At 43.3% G+C, this 12,283-nt stretch overlaps 1 protein-coding gene and 1 long non-coding RNA gene across 5 annotated transcripts in view; one reads left to right on the forward strand and one right to left on the reverse strand.

Moving 5' to 3' along the window:
- The window catches only part of PTPRZ1 (protein tyrosine phosphatase receptor type Z1), a 354,695-nt gene that overhangs the window by 28,723 nt on the left and 313,689 nt on the right, over positions 1-12,283 (forward strand). The gene's annotated exons all lie outside the window — the stretch shown is intronic.
- On the reverse strand, positions 6,089-7,128 carry LOC141087683 (uncharacterized). Its single transcript, XR_012231713.1, has 2 exons — positions 6,905-7,128; positions 6,089-6,742 (listed from the first exon to the last, which is right to left on the reverse strand). It is a non-coding gene; the product is annotated as an uncharacterized lncRNA (long non-coding RNA).

Below are 12,283 nucleotides of genomic sequence, written 5' to 3' on the forward strand. Positions count from 1 at the left end.
CGGTTTGACCGCATTAAATGTTGCTGTCAGAGAGAGCAGCATGCAAGAGGTTAACAGCAGCAACTGAAGCTCAGTTCCACTCACTATAGATGCTGGATGAGTTGCCAAGAATTAGGCATCCTCAGATTTTGAGCTTTTAGCAAAGAATGTAACCCAACATATGACGTATATGTACGTGATATGTAACGAACGGGTTAAAATATTTGCACAATTTTCTTTAAAAAAAATTGCAGATTTTATTGCAAGCTGTCATGGTTTGAACAGGGTTCTTGCCCTGCACTCACAGGGTTAAGTGTTCGTGGCCTCTTTCTGGATCTGGGAGGGGTATTTATACTCACTCTTTACCAGGGTTCTCTGTCAGCTATAATGTCAGGAACACCGCCCTGCACTTGCTCACTGAGCCAGTGCGGGTGTCCTGAGTACAAAGACAGTACTCACAGATACCTGTGGAGCAGGGCAGCAGCGGTGACGATGCGTGCTTCAGAGTATCAGGACCTGAAGCACATGACTGCTGGGGGCGTGGCCTAAGCTCCACAGATCTAGGAGCTGCAGGGAAACTCCTAGAAAGGTAACTACGGGGCAATGTTACCAAGGGGCATAGACAGAGACAGAAACCAGACGAAGCCAGGGTCAAAGCACCAGATAGCAATACAGTACCACGGGGTTTAGACAGAAAGGATAGTCAGGACGTAGCAATAGGTCAGAAAACCAGAACGGGCAATAGACGGTACAATAGGGACAAACTGTAACGGAGTAACGATAGCCAAGCCAGGAGGTCAGAACCGGAGAAGACAGTAGTACGAAAGCGAGAGACGGAGTACAGAGTGAGGGAACACTCCGGGTCATACATGGGAATCAAACAAGCAACGCAGAATACACGCACACCAGGGGTCAGACACACCAGAACAACAGTATAGCTGACAGAGAACCCTGGTAAAGAGTGAGTATAAATACCCCTCCCAGATCCAGAAAGAGGCCACGAACACTTAACCCTGTGAGTGCAGGGCAAGAACCCTGTTCAAACCATGACACAAGCCTATTTTTTTCACAAATAGAGATTTTTTTATTTGTATTTTATGCCACTCTTGCCATTTTTTTAACAAGTGAGAATGACTTAGCAATACAAGTATTGTCAACCATAGTATGACAGATTTACTAAAAATAAAGCATGTATTAAAAATTACTGTGAAAATATGCACTAAGCGTGTGTTTACATTTCAGCCTGTAGTTCACGGATAGCCCATGAGGGGCGCAATCTCTATATATAAAACTGAATGTGCATGTGCGTGCGTGCGTGTGTGTGTGTGTGTGTGTGTGTGTGTGTGTGTGTGTGTGTGTGTGTGTGTGTGTGTGTGTGACGAAACATCTTTCATTTCACCAGAGCTGTTCAAAAGAAACTGAGCTGTGATTGGTTGCTATGAGCAACAGTTTTCCTTGCAACCAATCACCAAGCAGCTCTCATTTCACCAGAGCTGGTTAAAAGAAGCTGAGCTGTGATTGGTTGCTATGGGCAAGTTTTCCCACTTGACAACACTTCAGCAGACACTGACATGGTGGGAGAAATCTAGCATCCCCGGGAATATAAGATCCCAGCCATTGTCTGTCCCCAGAAAGGAGCAGAGAGAACATGACAGAAATGAATCACCCCCTCCCGTGCCCATAATACACATGACACATCCCCCATCCCAGAGGCATATCTTCTCTCTTAAAGGGATCATTGGTATGGAAGTTAGGGCAAATCCACTTTGCGCTTTGGTACTGACTCCAGGCCTTTCTTAAAGGGATCTCCGGTATGAAAGTCAGGGCAAATCCATCGAGCGGTTTGGTACTGACCCCCAGACCTCTCTTAAAGGGATCCCCGGTCTAGAACTCAGGGAAATTGCCTTCAAATGCTCTGGTACTGACCCCAGGCTCTCTTAAAGGGATCCCCACTATGGAAGTTGGGTCAGAACCAGAATGCTGAGTTGATTTGCCCTAAGGTCCCTCTTAAAGGGATCCCTGGTATGGAAGTTATGGTAAATCCCTCAGCGCTCTGATTCTCACCCCAGGCTTCTATTAAAGGGATCATTAGTATGGAAATCAGGACAAATCCACTCAGCACTCTGGTTCTGATGCCAGGCCTCTTAAAGGGATCCCCAGTATGAAAGTTAGGACCGTTCCACTCAGCGCTCTGGTTCTGACCCCAGGCTGACGGGATGATGTGGGATATTAGGGGTTGTAGTCCAGTGGCTCTGGCTGACAGGATGAGATGATGTGGGATATTAAGGGGAGTAGTCTGGTGGCTCTGGCTGATGGGATGATGTGGGATATTAGGGGTAGTAATCCAGTGGCTCTGGCTGATGGGATGATGTGGGATATTAGAGGTAGTAGTCTGGTGGCTCTGGCTGACAGGATGATGTGGGATATTAGTGGTAGTTGTCCGGTGACTCTGGCTGACGGGATGATGTGGGATATTAGGGCTAGTAGTCCGGTAGCTCTGGCTGACGGGATTGTGTGGGATATTATAGTGAGTGTGGCTATGCAGAGTGTGCGGGACTCTACACTCAGATAGAGAGATAGAGATATATATATATATATCTCTAACGTATAAAGAAAAAGAAAGCAAGTCGGCACTGCCAATACTACTGCCGATGTGAGACTGCCATGTCCATACTGCTTGTGGAGGCTGAACCCCGAGATCTCGGGTTCTGGTGCAGAAAACACAATGTATAAATCCAATGAGAGGAAAGAATAGCATAGCACTCACCGATCCAGGTGAAAAAGTCTGTTTTATTTAGCAATCCACATAAAAACTTCATGGCCAGGAGGCTGGAGGGAGGAGTGAGCAATGTCTGATGACGGCCTCCAGCCTCCCGGCCATGAAGTTTTAATGTGGATTGCTAAATAAAGCGGACTTTTTCACCTGGATCGGTGAGTGCTATGCTATTCTTTCCTCTCATTGGATATATATATATATATATATATATATATATATAATGTGGTGTAGTGGCCACTGTGTCCACTAGGGGGCGCAGTGTGGGTTGTCCAGGACAGGCGTATAAGCATTTCCAGTGTCCTGATAGGGGTAGGATGCTGAATGATCGTAATGTATCTCAAGGTGGGTGGCCTTGAGATGAAGACTTGTGTATGTGTTGATCAGCAGTGATACTGCTGAGGTTCCGTGTCAATGTCTTAGGGAAGTCTTCAGGTAGCTGGAGAGATGTGCGGGACCAGCAACCTACAAATCCACCTAGGGGTGTGTCTGATAACGCTGGTAGTAAAAGACTAGGTGAGTGTGAAGGACCTGTGATGAGGTCATAGCCATGTGAACCAGTGGGCGTGGCCACGAACCATATAAGGTGGCCAGGGTAGGTCACTTGAGGGAATTCTGGGACCCGGTTGGTCCGTATGGAAGGTCTCGCCAGACCAACTGTGCTAGGAAGATGAGTGTGCCTTCCTGCCTGACAGCACGTGTGTGAAGTGGCTGTGAGTAATGGCGACGTGTGCCTGATAGTTTCCTGGAGGGAATGAACGTGTGCAGCGTGGTGAAGCAACGATGAGGTAACCCGGACACGGGGGTGTTACTAAGAGACTGTATAGCCTGTTGGCTAGATGATGTAAATACTGTGTGACCACAGGGCTAAAAGGGAAGCTCTGTCATGGACGCTATGCTGTTTATATGAACTTTATGTTGCTGCTGTGGGTTTATGATGCCTGAATAAACCGCATGGATTGTTATTGTTTTATGGAAAACCCGTGCCGGACGTGATTATTTGGCTGCCAAGCGAGTGTCCCCAACCTTGAATGACAGCGCTACCTTACAATATATATAGTCCTCAAGATGAAAGCAGCACACCAAAAGAGTTCCAGTCAAAGTGCTATTTATTAGCCCATCTGGCTAGTTGCCCATACAGCGACGTTTCGCTCCTGGGAATTGTGGACCTTTCTCAAGCAGTATGTGTGTGTGAGATGTGTATATGTATATATACATGTGTGTATATATATATATATATATATATATATATATATATATATATATACAGTACAGACCAAAAGTTTGGACACACCTTCTCATTCAAAGAGTTTTCTTTATTTTCATGACTATGAAAATTGTAGATATGTCTTATAATCTAGGTTCTTCAAAGTAGCCACCTTTTGCTTTGATTACTGCTTTGCACACTCTTGGCATTCTCTTGACGAGCTTCAAGAGGTAGTCACCGGAAATGGTTTTCCAACTGTCTTGAAGGAGTTCCCAGAGATGCTTAGCACTTGTTGGCCCTTTTGCCTTCACTCTGCTGTCCAGCTCACCCCAAACTATCTCGATTGGGTTCAGGTCTGGTGACTGTGGAGGCCAGGTCATCTGGCGTAACACCCCATCTCTCTCCTTATTGGTCAAATAGCCCTTACACCACTTGAAGGTGTGTTTGGGGTCATTGTCCTGTTGAAAACTAAATGATGGTCCAACTAAACACAAACCGGATGGAATAGCATGCCGCTGCAGGATGCTGTCGTAGTCATGCTGGTTCAGTATGCCTTCAATTTTGAATAACTCCCCAACAGTGTCACCAGCAAAGCACCCCCACACCATCACACCTCCTCCTCCATGCTTCACGGTGGGAACCAGGCATGTAGAGTCCATCCGTTCACCTTTTCTGTGTTGCACAAAGACACGGTCGTTGGAACCAAAGATCTCAAATTTGGACTCATCAGACCAAAGCACAGATTTCCACTAGTCTAATGTCCATTCCTTGTGTTCTTTAGCCTAAACAAGTCTCTTCTGCTTGTTGCCTGTCCTTAGCAGTGGTTTCCTAGCAGCTATTTTAACATGAAGGCTTGCTGCACAAAGTCTCCTCTTAACAGTTGTTGTAAAGATGTGTCTGCTGCTAGAACTCTGTGTGGCATTGACCTGGTCTCTAATCTGAGCTGCTGTTAACCTGCAATTTCTGAGGCTGATGACTCGGATGAACTTATCCTCCGCAGCAGAGGTGACTCTTGGTCTTCCTTTCCTGGGGCGGTCCTCATGTGAGCCAGTTTCTTTGTAGCGCTTGATGGTTTTTGCCACTGCACTTGGGGACACTTTCAAAGTTTTCCCAATTTTTCGGACTGACTGACCTTCAAGTAATGATGACCACTCGTTTTTATTTAAGTAGCTCCTTTTTTCTTGCCATAATACAAATTCTAACAGTCTATTCAGTAGGACTATCAGCTGTGTATCCATCAGACTTCTGCACAACACAACTGATGGTCCCAACCTCATTTATAAGGCAAGAAATCCCACTTATTAAACCTGACAAGGCACACCTGTGAAGTGAAAACAATTTCCGGTGACTACCTCTTGAAGGTCATCAAGAGAATGCCAAGAGTGTGCAAAGCAGTAATCAAAGCAAAAGGTGGCTACTTTGAAGAACCTAGAATATAAGACATATTTTCAGTTGTTTCACACTTTTTTGTTAATTATATAATTCCACATGTGTTAATTCATAGTTTTGATGCCTTCAGAGTGAATCTACAATTTTCATACTTATGAGAATAAAGAAAACTCTTTGAATGAGAAGGTGTGTGAAAACTTTTGGTCTGTACTGTATATATTAATTTTAATTTGATATAACTAACCATAGTTAGTTGCTATGCCCGGGCAGCGCCGGGCTCTTCAGCTGGTGCTTAATAAATTTGGCTCATCTTACTCCGCTTAACACTGGCGGTAATAAAATGGAACTCTTAGCCCCTCCGTTTCTATATTTCAATGTAATGTTAGCTACATTATACTGGAAAAGCAAAATAAAAAATAAAACAGCGATAGTTCTAAGGAAAAAGCTGTGCCATGAAAATCAAAGGAAAATCTCTTCCTGATAAATTGGGTGCTTTAGCGCAGTATCTGATTCATGGAGGACAGGGTTTTTGTGTTCAAGGTCAGGAGAACATTAGGTTACACAGTCTATGTATTAACCCTCCGTCAGGCGCAATATAGATTCTCCTCAGTTCATGCGCAATGTGCCTGACAAGCACAGGTCAGAAAACCACCTATAGTAGCTACATATTTCAATTTCAGGACTATAGAAGTAGTCAGTGACCTTCATAGGAATGTATTAAAAGAGATTACACCAAATCAGATGCAAAAAAAAACATTTATTAACCATAAACTTATTAAAACTAAAAGTACCACTTTTCGGTAGTACCGCCAAATAGGCTCCAGTTATCTTTACTTAACTATTGCTTAAATATAAAATTATGGAAAAAAACTTAAAGGATATTGCACTTAGATGTTAATTATTTTCTACTCATCTTCAGTGGTTTCAATTGCAGCAGAAGCAGCACAGGTACACTTAGAAAAGCAAGGCTGGCAGACCAAAGTTGCATGGGAAAGGCAGATTGATTCTTTACATATTTTGCAGTCATATTTAGAAAGCCTTCTGAAACCAGATACAAATGAGCAGGTAGTACAACTGCGTCTTTTAGAAGGTGGTAGAGTCGGTGTTTGTTCTGGAACGTCCTTGGGACGTCCTTTGTATTTTTATCTTTGCCCAAATAATAAGCTAGATCTGTGTCTGTTTCCTCTGTATCAGTGTCATCACCATCCTGCTCTGTTCCAGAATCAGTGTTACATTCTGCTACCTCATCTTCAGATGAAATGTCACTAGATTCCTCTAAATCCTCAGTTACTGCTGGTTCTTCCTCATCATCTTCTAACAAAAAAATCTTCATTTCTTCTAAATGAAGGGGTTTAGATGAATCATACTGTTTTCTGGCCATTGCAGCAGAAAATCTGAAGCAAGAGAGAAAGAGTATGTGTTAGGGCGCAATGTGCCTTAGAAGCCACCCTCCTTTTGTCTAAGAAAACAGTACTTATGTACACTAACTTAGCATTAATCCTTCATAAAACAAGCTAAATACACAATCGTGATGAATAAAAAAAGAAAATACTAACCTTTCAATTTGTGTTGAAATCAGGCGCAATGTGCCTGAGAAGCCAAAGTGTTGATATCTGCTCACTAGAAGGTCTGCTGAGTCACTGTGATATCAGGTTTCACAGAGCCTGTAGAGTCAGGAGATAACTAGGAGGGGTGGGGTTTTCTGATAAGTGGGCAAGGAGAGAGAAGTGAAACTAATTACTGTGTGCCTGTCAGATCTATTGCGCCTGACGGAGGGTTAAAGAAAAATCGGTTAATCTGAAGCTGCTTTGAGAAAGTCTCCGCTAATACTCTGCTCTCACACAAAGCCTCAGAGAAATGCATACTCATTGAGAAAATGATTGTTTACCATTACAAAGACCTATTTTCCCTTCTTGCATAGAGCTGTACTCTAAAGACATGATTACTACATTTTTAGGTAGAGTCTGCCAGGCATATACTATGTAGAACGCTGAAGAATGAAATATACAATCTTTCTTTTACAAATAGATAATTCTCTTGCGGCGACCACATGCTGATTTTTAATTTTCTATAGTTCAATGCAGGGCAAGACGTAAGGAGATTGTGATCATGTTAGTCTTCTCTAGAAGCAGCGATCTGCTATTCATGAAAGTTGATCTACTTCTGGGTTGCTCCAAGCAAAATACATACTCTCCTTACACCGTACATCCCGACCCACGGTTACATGCGCACAAGTTGTTCTACTTTTGTAATGTTAACAGTCACTCTCTAAATACCTGCGAGCACGCAGGTTTCTAAGGTACACATCGGGTAACTAAGTGACGCGCGCCGCTTAGTAACCCGATATTTACCTTGGTTACCAGCTCCCAGTGCCTGCTTAGAGCGCTGGAAGCGTCGCTGATCGTTTGCTCCCGCTGCCACATGCAGCGATGCGCGCTGGCCAGCGGGAGAGCACCGATCAAAAAACAGCCGTGCACGATCAGCGATACCCGGCGGGGGGGCCGGTCGCTGATCCCCGTCACACACAGCGATCTCGCTGGTGAAATCGCTGTGATGTCAAAAAATCAGCGATCTGGCTAGCGAAATTGCTGTGTGTGATGGGGCCCTTATGGTCAGCAGGGTCCTCTCCCCTGTAGAATCTAATCTCTTATGGTCAGTGGGGGGTCCGCTCTCCTGTAGAGTGTAAGCTATCTTGGTCAGTGGGGGGTCTATTCTCTCTCCTGTAAAGTGTAAGCTCTTATGGTAAGCTCGACCCTCTCTCTCTTGTAAGCTCTTATGGACATCGGGGTTCTCTCTTGTAAAGCGTAAGCCCTTATAGTCAGTGTGGTTCCTACCTCCTTTCCACTACGTGTATTTTATGAGCAGTTGCAAGATTTCCAGTATTGAGATTTGTGTAAATTTTTTCACTGCAAATTGAATTTTTTGGTGAAAATTCAACAAAGGTGTCGAATTCGAATTTCAAAAGATCCGCTCATCTCCACATGTGTCTCATCAGACACAAGCGATCTACTTAATATATATGGTTTGTATTGTGAAATCTGGTGACAAATCCACTTTGACAGATAGCAGAATAATTACAAACTGCAACCTTGTTAAAAGCATTGACCTGTTTTATTTATTGTGAAATGTAATGTTAATAGTAATATGATACTACTTGAATATAATTACCTGTAGGCAATCCACCAAGATGTAAAGGAGACTTTTTTTACAACTGCTTTTTATAACATGTAGCAAGTGTTTAAAGCTTAAAGGGAACCTGTCATATGAAAAAATGTGACCTGCAGATTAACCCAATATCTGCAGGTTGATAACTTTTTTTTCACGTGACAGGTAGCCCCCAAAGCAGTATAGGAGGTGACATAGAACATAACGACAAGTTCTCAGTCATGGGCAAGTAAATACAGTAAGTTGATTGATTGGATGTAAAGGTAGATAAACACATTATACTTGAGTCCCTATTACTGCACCTACTGTGTGCCCTCTAGATAGAAAAACAAACCTCATTAATGCCTTGTGCAAGTGCCCAAGAAAACAGTGCCCACATTTTGCACCCTAGAAAGTAATAATGCCCTCTGTGTGCCCCTTTGACAGTCACAATAACTTGAGTTCCCCTAGAACAAAAAGTGCCCACTTAACATTTAATAATGTCCCGAGTCTCCCGCTTTACATCTCCCCTCTACACAGTATGATGTTCTCTTATACACAGTATGATGATCCCCGCACTGTAGGGCACCCCCACACAGTATTCTGATTCGTTAATGTTTGATGGCCCCAACACTGCTTAATGGCCTCCACACTATACAAAGACCCCACATTAGCTCCTACACTGTATGATGACCTTTTGTCATGTCGGACACTGTTCGCACCAGGGTGTCAGACAGCAGTCAGCAGTAATACCCCATCCTACCACATGGTTCTCAGCGGCGCTGGTTGGTCTTCTGATCCGGCTTGGATTGGGTTAACCAGGTTGTCATTCTAGCTGAGGGCTTAGCCATGCCCTCTGTCTTTAAATTGCCCTGTGTGACTATGGGCGTCGCCGACTATAGCTCTTGCCTTGTGCTAAGCGATACCGCTCTGGAGTGGTGGTCTAAGGAGCATACGGTTGCTGGTGTAGTATATTCCATTGTTGCCATTTTGCCTCCCTGTGTTGTATTATTTGGTTGCCCTTGCACATTACTGTATTCCCCTGTGTGTACGCGGTGTGGTGCATTTCCGTTATCCCTGTCCATACTTATTTGTGGGGTCTGGTGTTTGGTCTCCTCACAGGGTGGAGGGTGGTGGGTTCAGCTTAGGGCTGGACACGAGACAAGGACAGGGTGGAGGCCCAGGCAGGCACACCTTCAGTGTAAACCCTGGGTTGAGGGACAGACAGGGTTTCCCCTAGTCTGAGGGACACCGCAGGGGCCCCGGGGTTTCAGCCTAAAGTTACCTAGGCTTCCCATGACACCTTTTTACTGTATGATGGCCCCCTTACTGTAATACCCACACTGTTTGATGGCCCCTTAACTAGCTTCCATATAGTATAATGCACTCCCCATAGGCTTCCATAAAGTATATTGCACTGCCCATAGTCTTCCATACAGTATAACGCATTCCCCATAGACCTCCATATAGTATAATGTACTCCTAATAGGCCTATATACAGTATAATGCACTCCCCATAAGCCTCCATACAGTATAATGCACTCCCCATAGGCCTCCATATAGTATAATGCACTCCCCATAAGCCTCCATACAGTATAATGCACTCTCCATAGGCCTCTATATAGTATAATGCACTCCCCATAGACCTCCATATAGAAAAATTCACTCCCCATAGGCCTCTATATAGTATAATGCACTCCCCATAGGCCTCTATGTAGCATAATGCACTCCCTATAGGCCTATATACAGTAAAATACACTCCCTATAGGCCTCTATACAGTATAATGCACTGCCCATAAAAAATACAACTCTCACCTCTCCTTGTTCCCCCACTGCTTCAGTCTCTGCAGGGAGTGCTCTGAGCTCCTGTACATCTCAGCACAGCAGGTGCCATGTAGTGACGTCATCACACCCGCTGTAATGTCATACCCAGAGGAGGGATGATGGGAGAGGGTGTGTTTAATGATGCTCCCTCTCTCATCATTGCTCTCAACTGTAGTGGCATCCTGGATGAACCTGCGATTACTGCTGGGGGACTCATGGAACCCATAGTGTTCCCGTGGCAGTTCATGGAGATCATGTCTCACTCCTCTGCCATAGAGTTTAACTGTATCGGTGCACTGCGCATACCGATACAGTTAAAAGTAGTGAAGCTACGGGTGGACCCCGCAGAGAACATTCCCCAGGGTAACGGCATCCTCTTCCCCCTCTGGTAATTATGCTACTGGTTCAATCATCGGGGTCCATCTGCTGTGACCACCAACAGTTCGTCAAACGAAGTGGAAGTGGTGCAAGTAGTGTGCCGTACCATTTCACATGGTTCCTTCACATAGCTTTCTTTTGGGCATCCAGATTGATAACCATTTGCTATAACAGCTGTCCATGGGTAAAACCAAACTCCAACCACAGCGGATGAAGTCGTATGACACTTTCCTGACACTTTGTTATATTGATTAGCGGGGGTCACAACAGTCTGACCCACACCAATTGAACATTAGTGGTATATCTTAGCAACCAATAGGCAACACTCCACGAAAGCCAGGTCCAGACAGTAAAATAAATCTGTCTTTTATTAAGTATCCATTAAAAATTAAAGGAAATCATTTCATACTGTGACTATTTGTCCTGTAGGAAAACAGATCCTAGAAGAAACATTACAAGTTGACACGTTTTGAACGTGGTTGCTTCGTACTCATAACCCTTAGCAATATATAACCAATGCCTGCTGTGACACAACCCCTTTTCCTTTTATTTTAAGGTCGTGAAGGATGGGTTTCTAAACACCTTTGGAAAATGACATAATGTCCCCATACTCAAAGATTAGATTGATTTTATTTATTTTTTTTGTGAACACAATATATTACTTTTCTATATATGCACTTTATTGAATACTTTGCCTAATATAAAAATATGTGGCATTTACTATGACTAATGTCCATCACTTCCCTAGTAACCGCGCCACCAGCTTCTGGAACATATTTTTCAGCACAGTGCCTTGGCAACCCAGATGGCATTCTTCTACATTGTGCTCCGCAACTTTTTTCTTTTTGGTTTTCAGCAGAGGATAGTAAATCAGACAAGGAGTTCTCTCTTAGGAATAAGTGGCCATTTCTGCTAGAGATAAAGGATGCGAGAGCACGCTGTAAAGGGCACAACATTCTGTCAAAGATTTCATTATAATTAAAGCAAAAAGTGCGCAGAGACCAATGGTTATTCCAAAATAATAGATCACTGTTACTTCTCTGAATTATAGGCGTCTGGGCACAGGACATACTGTAGACTGAAAGATTTCTTGGAAAAGCTGGGCAATAAAAATGTCTTCATTTCCAATTATGGAACATGTTATAAATATTACTATATGGATTATAATATAGATATATAGATATTAGATGGATAATGATTGATATGAGCTAGATGGATAATAGATAGATATGAGAGATAGATAGATATGGGATAGATATGAGATAGATAGAGATATGGGAGAGATAGATATGGGATAGACATGGGATAGATGGATAGATAGATAGATATGGGATAGATAGACATGGGATAGATGGATGGATAGATAGATATGAGATAGAATTTATCTATCTATCCATCCATCTATCCCATGTCTATCTATCCCATATCTATCTATCTCATATCTATCTATCTGATAGATAGATTGATAGATAGATATGAGAGATAGATATATATGATAGATAGATAGACATGGGATAGATGGATGGATAGATAGATATGAAATAGATAGAATCTATCTATCCATCCATCTATCCCATGTCTATCTATCC

The sequence above is a fragment of the Dendrobates tinctorius genome, unplaced genomic scaffold, assembly GCF_039654945.1.
Source record: "Dendrobates tinctorius isolate UK_male_01 unplaced genomic scaffold, ASM3965494v1 ptg000035l, whole genome shotgun sequence".
Classification (NCBI taxonomy): Eukaryota; Metazoa; Chordata; class Amphibia; order Anura; family Dendrobatidae; genus Dendrobates; species Dendrobates tinctorius.